We start from the raw sequence: 7,716 nt of genomic DNA, 5'->3' as shown, positions 1-7,716 counted from the left end.
GTGAGTGGATACCGATCGAACCAGAAAAGAAAAGAGATCGCCGACGCAGCCCTTCCTGCCGGCTATCCCTCCCTCGGCGGAGCTGCTTCGCCAACTCCGATACCCCACCTCGGTTTGCATCTTTAATTTGGTTTCTTCCCCGATCAACTGAAGACGAAGACCTCGACTTCTTCACAGCCTTTTCCCTTTGGCCTCGTCGACCCGGAGACTACTCCCTCCTCGTAATCTGCAATCACCGCCCTCCCTTTTCCCTCACCGGCTGAGTGATGGATTTTGTAGTCCATTCTAATTTTGCAGATCGGAAACGAGATTTAAATTGGAGAGATTAGGTCAATACCATGATTATAGGGATTAATTTTGGAAGTTACTAAACAAATTACTAAATTACCCTTATTTATTTATTTAATTATTTAATTTTTTGTTTAATTTTGATTGGCTCACATTTATGTATACAATAACATAATACTTACTTTAAACAAATGAACCTATATATATATATATATATATATATATATATATATATATATATATATATATATATATATATATATATATATATATATATATAACCATTTGCAAGTCTTTCAATACTGGAAGTCAAAGTCTTCGATGACAATAAAATTTGCTTAGCGGTATTGCAAACATTATGTTTGGTTTGTTCTCTAGTTTTAAGTTTTCCTAAATTTACATTAGTTTATTTAAGTTCTTGAACGGTCTTTAATAAACAATATTTTAATTACGACTTAATCAAAAGAATTTCTAAATATATAATGAGTTCTATTAAATCGACTCTTTATTTCTACACTAGTGTGTTTTTTATTTTGTCTTTCCTCTTTTATTTGAATATTAAATAAAAAAGATACCGACAACATGTCAAGACCGGAATGTTACATACGAAAGAGACAAAATATCCATTATTTATTTATTAGTTTGTTAATAGTTTGACATGTTAAAAAAATATTTGGATAAAAATAGTTTATAAAGGTAACAAGTCTCTAATAATTTTTTTTTAGTTAACTCCCTAAATTATTAGCTTATACGCCAATAAGCTAATAAGCTATAAGCAAATAAGCTATAAGCAGGGTCGGCCTGATGTATTAAAAATATATGTTAAGACTTAGGACCTAATTTTTTTATGGGGCCCCACTTAACCCAAATTCTCAAATGTCGATTACATATTTCTCTTCTCGGCTTCTGCATTTGCTGATACGCATACGCGTCAAATCAAAAGCTACGATCACACTTATTCCTTCTTTCTCCATTCTCGCGGAGTCACACTCTGAAATATCTGATTGACTGATTCCCCGTTCTCGATTCTAGTAGGCTTCTCCAATCTCGATTCTTGAACTGTTAAACACTGAAAGAAATGTTGAACCGTTGAAATAGCTACTATTCTTCTTTCTCCTCAATTCTCGGCTACTATGAAGACTGATGAATTTCTCTAATGATTAAGGTATGTGCTGTGTTTTTTCACTTGATTTTTCCATTATCTGATTATCTTTTAGCGTTAATAGTTGGTTTTCCCATTATCTGTTTTCACTTGATACCTTTTATTCTCGATTTCTTTGTTGTTGTTTGATTTTTGATTTTTTTTTAGTTAGTGTTCACACTCATTTTTTGTGTTGCTGGTAAACTGAATCTTAATTTGTTTACTTCTTGTCAAGGTATTACATGATTTATATGATTTGATAAACTAAACCGGTAAACCTTAATTTGTTTACATCTTGCGAATTGTGTTTTTGTGAATTTGTGTTTACCGCATTTGTCAAGGTATTCGATTTGATTCACGTATTGAGTATAACTTATGTTTTATATGAAATGTTTCTTTTCTTAGCATATTAAATAGAAATATTTGGGTATGCAAGTCAAATAGGAAAAATGTTTCTCGTGTTATGAGCAGTCTAAGGAATGTTGGTTATTGTCTATTGATCGAGATCTATGTATGTGGCTACTGGCTTGTTCATTGATTTTTGTGTTGAGTTGTGCATTTTTTGAGTTAAAATAATCCTGTAAATTTGAGTTCTCTTTTTAATTAAAACACTGCAAGTTTAAACAGAAAAAAAAAAGATAATATTCACTTTTATATTTCTTTTTATTACAGAATATAGAACCAGGGTTGGAATCAAAGGGCCCCAAGTTTTTGGTTCGCTTAGAACCTCAAATCTGGTCGAGCCGCTCCTGGCTATAAGCTAATAACTAATAAAAAAAAATTGCCACACACCCTTTAATCATGTAGAAATGAAAGAGTAAACTACATAAATAAAAACAGTTTATTAGATTGGTCAAATTTGTATTTTTAATCCATTTTTTGAAAAGTTGATAGTAAATCCATGTTGTTTCCATAATTATCAGTTTTGGTTTTTGTCAAAGTTGTAAAAAGCTCACTATAACAACTTTAAAGTTTGTAAATGGCATTAAGTGTCGACCTAAGTGATATATATATATATATATATATATATATATATATATATATATATATATATATATATATATATATATATATATATATAAACAAAATTATCGTTTTAAATCACGCCTTAAACGACAAGGCTTGTCATGGCTCGTAAAACCTTGAAGGTTGATATTGTCGCCAAGTCGCACTAACGTTATTCAAAACCATAATTTTTTCCATAGTCCAATAAAAAGACTATATTTTCCTTATTTCCTTTATCGTTATTTAATATTGAATAAATTATATTTATTATTTTAAGAGAAAATTAATAAATATTGTTTGGGAAAATTTGCATTTTAGTCTCAATTTTTTTTTCACCATAATAATTCCTTATAGTTTTGTTTTGTTGCAATTTTAGTCCCAAGCCAAATGAGAAAGACAAATATGCGTCTAATCTTTTTACCTTTTTTGTTATTTATTTATTATTTATTTTATTATAGAAATAAGATTGGCCCCATTAGAGGTGTTTACGGTCCGGTTTTTTGGTTTTTAGGTCAAGCCGAAGTCAAACCGTTAGTAACGATTGTTGTCAACTGAAAACCGAAGCGAACCATTGAAAATTAAAACCGAACCACAATCGAACCATTACTAACAGTTTGACTCCGGTTTGGTTTCATGGTTTGACATTTTTAAGTTCAATTGAGTCGAGCCCATTAGTAGCACTTTCATTTTTCCTTATTTGCACTTTCATTTTGTATCGATAACGTTCACATATCAGGAGCACTTTCATTCTTCCTTATTGATTTCAACATATGTTATGGGGTGATGGGGTGAGCAATTAGAAATCAGAACGTACATGTTTTTGTTGTGTCTTCGGTGCTTCCCTTCTAATGAGAATGGAATGAACAACAAACTAACGAAGTATGTAAAGTTGTAAGTTGGAAAGCTGGAAATTGGTGTTTCCATGCCTTCGGAGAACGGAGAATATCAAGAATGAAATCTAGAAACTGTGGAACCCCAACTCCCGAAGGATACTAGAAACGTGAAAGCTTAAAGTGGAAGTGTGCAAGGTTGCAAGCATGATATTGGAAAAACCCTCACTTTGAGATTACTTCATGGATTTAGTCACAAGTATTTCTAGGATAACAATATCTTTTGTTCTTCAATCTAAGATACATTTTGTTTGCAAAATCAGTTGTGCATTGGTGTGCTCCGACGTTATCCCTAACTGGTAGTCATAAAGGGTATATTATGTATGATTAGATGAGTGGGCACAAATTATGTAGTCAACGCTTGTTCATTCTCGTAACTGGGAAGCGATATCTATGGGCTCCTCTATGATTTGGTGATAACATCTGACGTGCTTGACCGGGCCTTGACTAAGTTGATATGTTCTATTTAGTAGTCAGCTGTAATGTCAAACATCATTAATCGGGAAACAGAATGTTGAACATTGAGATTGACCCATATCCATGGCTCGTGTTCATAGAGATATCTAGAACAAATTTGATCACTTGTCTTAAGGACCGAATTCCAATCTGAGTTTGGCAGTTACATTTGATGACTACTCTCTGTTGATTGTTAGTGAAATTTTATGATCCTGAAAAGTTAACGACTTTTCTAAGTGGGAGACTATTGAAAATAGTATCCAAGGTCATTAATTATTTTGGTAATCTTTCTTATAATAACAGGGTCTCATTGGGTTGGCCTCATGATCCAAATATCATAAGAAAATAGAGATAAATAAGTTGTTAATTTATTAAGGAATGAATAAATTAATTAGAAATTATTTTGGTAATTAATTAAAAGGTTTTAATTAATTAAAGAATTTGAATATTAATTAATTAAAGGGATTAATTAGAATATTCCAGAAGCCTCTAGAGCCTATGGAGTGGACGGTTTTGATATATCCCTGAGGATTAACCCTAGAGTTTGAATCCTTTTAGGATATTATCTTCATCCTATAAATAGATTGTAGGTGTAAACCCTAGAGCTGCTTATTCCCTCTAAAAATTCATCTATACCCTGCCTCTTTCTCTCTCTCTATCTCTCTCTCCTTGACCGAATTCACAACCTCTCTCTTAAGGGTTGGTGAATTTCGTATAAACCCTAGTTTTGGGTTTTTTTTTTCCTTTTGCTTTTGGTATCGTTGGTCTGATTCTATTAGAGGGGTGCCACACTGGATCCTTCATCCATATCAATGAAATTAGAATAACTAGATCACAATCAAGCAATAAAGAGCTTTGTAGTTCTTTCTTTTGTTGATTTTTAAAGTATGTTGTTATAACTAGTAAAACCTAAATTCCAGGATGCATGTGCACTTAAGTAAATTTGTTGATTGTTTCCCTTACCTTTAGATTTGTACTTGATACTAATCATCTCCAACACAAGTATGGACCAAACCATGAAAAAATCAAACTAAAGGGATGGTCTAAGGGAAAAAAGAAGATAACGATGAAACCTCCAATTTATAATAGACCGTAAGGACAATTTATGTAGTTTACTCTTATTTTTATATAATGAACCCACCACCAGTATCGCACTTCATCGTCACTTCATCGTCTTCTTATCACTCTCTCTACTTCACCTTTGACCCCACCACTTTGTTTTCTCTAAGACTAAATACAAACACAAACACAACCACAAATCCCTTCTCTTTCCTTCATCAACTTCTCTATATTTATTTCGGACACCAACCATTCGGTTTAGTAACATCAATAAACCAAATTCTAAAAAAGTTATAAATCTACATGTTGCAGGTAAACAAGATAGGGATAAGTTTAAAACAACTAGTATCATTGTTTCCTTTATAAGCTCTACATAATAAATGTATAAGATTATCCCCCGATGGAATACATACAAAATCACAATAAGATTTTACTACTACATACATTAAAACCATATACAAAAACATTTGCTAAAATCGTGGATTCATTATGAGTAAAGGCGCTTATTTTTTTGACCTGGAACCAATTAAGTTGTGACATAAGATATATCTATCAATCAACATTAATAGATTTTATATTTACTTTACAAAAAAAAACGATTATCCACTATTAGAACAAATCAAAATTGATGAATACACATACAAAAAGACAGATACAACTTTACAACAACTATATAGAAAGTAAGTATGCTTTCAAAGCTTGTGAAACCTTCACCATCAATTCCCTCTACCCATAGAGTTCAAAATTAATAAATAAAAGAAGATGGTGACGGCCACGTTAAATGGAGTTTTGATTTTTGGTTTGATATATGAAATTAACAATATCAATTTCTCTTATGAATCCATGTCGTCAAGGATGGGTGTCTCTTTGTTCTTTATTTTCAATTGGAAGAGGATCATATGCATGAGTTTTTCTTTTACCATTATCTAGGTGTACACATATTCTTCATTAAGAAGACAATTTCATATTGCAATTTACGTTTAGCACCAAGATGGGTTTTATCTAGAGTCTGGCACCAATATGTATATGTATTTATTCTTCATGCTAACTAAGAAAATGATCATAATGGGATGGGGTGGTGGCTATGATTTTTTCATAGTGGGGCATACGAAGGGTGGGAAGGTGGGTTGCTGATTAGAAGGTTTTTAGACCTTGTATTGTGAATGGGAAAATCAGTACATGTGAACTTTCTCAAAACTTATCATCGTTAGTTGAGAGAGAGAGAGAGAGAGAGAGAGAGAGAGAGAGAGAGAGAGAGAGAGAGAGAGAGAGAGAGAGAGAGAGAGAGAGAGAGAGAAGGAAGGAAAGTGTGTTTCAGAGAGGGGGAGAAAAAGAAACGAGAGTTTTAGGAAGAGAAGGAAGAAGATTATGGGTTTTGAATGTGGGGTTGGAGGGTGGTTCCAATTTACTAAAGTAACACCAAATAACTATTTTTGTAATTAAACAAGCCAAAATCAATTCCAAAATGGTAATATTGTTATTTACATGTACCAATAACCAAAATTGCAAGAAATTGAATCCACATGGATACCGTACGATCTATCATTTTTTTTTCAAAAATTGGACCAAAATTACGGATTTTACCAAATCATAGGCACCATTTTTTTATTTTATTTAAAATGGTCTTTGTGGTTTATGGTTTTTTTTATTAATAGTCTAAAAAAGCTTAATTTTGCATCAATGGTCCATAATGAGATATTTCTTGTGGTTTTGATCTCTGTCATAGATACAAATACACCACACACGTATACACACATAGAGTGTTTATGTCCCTTTCCATATTTCCCTTCCAAATCGCAACATAATTTAGCACACATAAGAAACCAATATTAAACTCTTGATTTTATAAAGCTATATCATCATCTTATTTTTTGTTCTTTGTAAAGCTCCATTAATCACAGCTTACACTATTATTCCACCGATAAGCCCTTAAATATACCATTTACACACTCTAAATTTTTCAGAAATATACCCATCAACCCCTGTATTTACTTTTCTCACAACTTTGTTGAACTCGACCGAAGAGCGCATTGTCGAAGAAGATGATGACAGTAACTGAGGTGGAAACAGAAAAGATGATGACAACAACGAAGATGATTGTGTGTTGGGTTCTTGAGTTTGTTGTCTAAATAAAAATACCTACAATAAATTATAAAAAAAAAACATTGGTTTTGTTTTTGGATTATTAAAATCAAACCCAAATCCAATGAAAACAAATATTGGTAGTGATACTATATATTTGGGTTGTCAAATTTCATTAAGTGATTTATTTTGGGGTTTTCTTGGTTTTGGAGAAATATAAAGAAAGGTTTATGAGATGTAAGAGCATGTTATCCACACACTGTTGGGTCAAAAATATGGTTTATACTTTGCTTTTCTAAGCTTTTATTATTTTTAGTCTTGGGCTAAAATCATATTTAGTTTATTTGTAGCTTGGACAGGAAACCAATGTGTTTTCGGTCTAGCATTGGGTTTGGGCCTTGGGTTTGCGGTCCATATATATATATATATATATATATATATATATATATATATATATATATATATATAGTAGTAGGGGTGAGGAGTGGGGGTAAGCCTTGAGAGGAGCATTCATTCATAATCATATTGTAGAGAGAGAAAGTTAGAGAGAAGAAGAATGTGTGTGTGTGTGTGTCATTCTTGTGTTGGAATATCATTCTAATCATATAAACATTGAAGATTCATCAAATTCATCTTCTTCTTCTTCTCATTCTTCTTCATTTTGATCTTGTATCATCCAATTGATTGGGATTCCGCACCATCAATTGGATCTGATTGATACATCAATCAAAATTTGGGACTTACAGTTGGTATCAGAGCTTGGATTATATCAATCATTTTGGCAAGATCTGAAGC

Source organism: Lactuca virosa, chromosome 4, assembly GCF_052849685.1.
Source record: "Lactuca virosa cultivar CGN04683 chromosome 4, Lactuca_virosa_CGN04683_v6, whole genome shotgun sequence".
In the NCBI taxonomy this organism is placed as follows: Eukaryota; Viridiplantae; Streptophyta; class Magnoliopsida; order Asterales; family Asteraceae; genus Lactuca; species Lactuca virosa.
Note: the sequence above shows the minus strand (reverse complement) of the source record.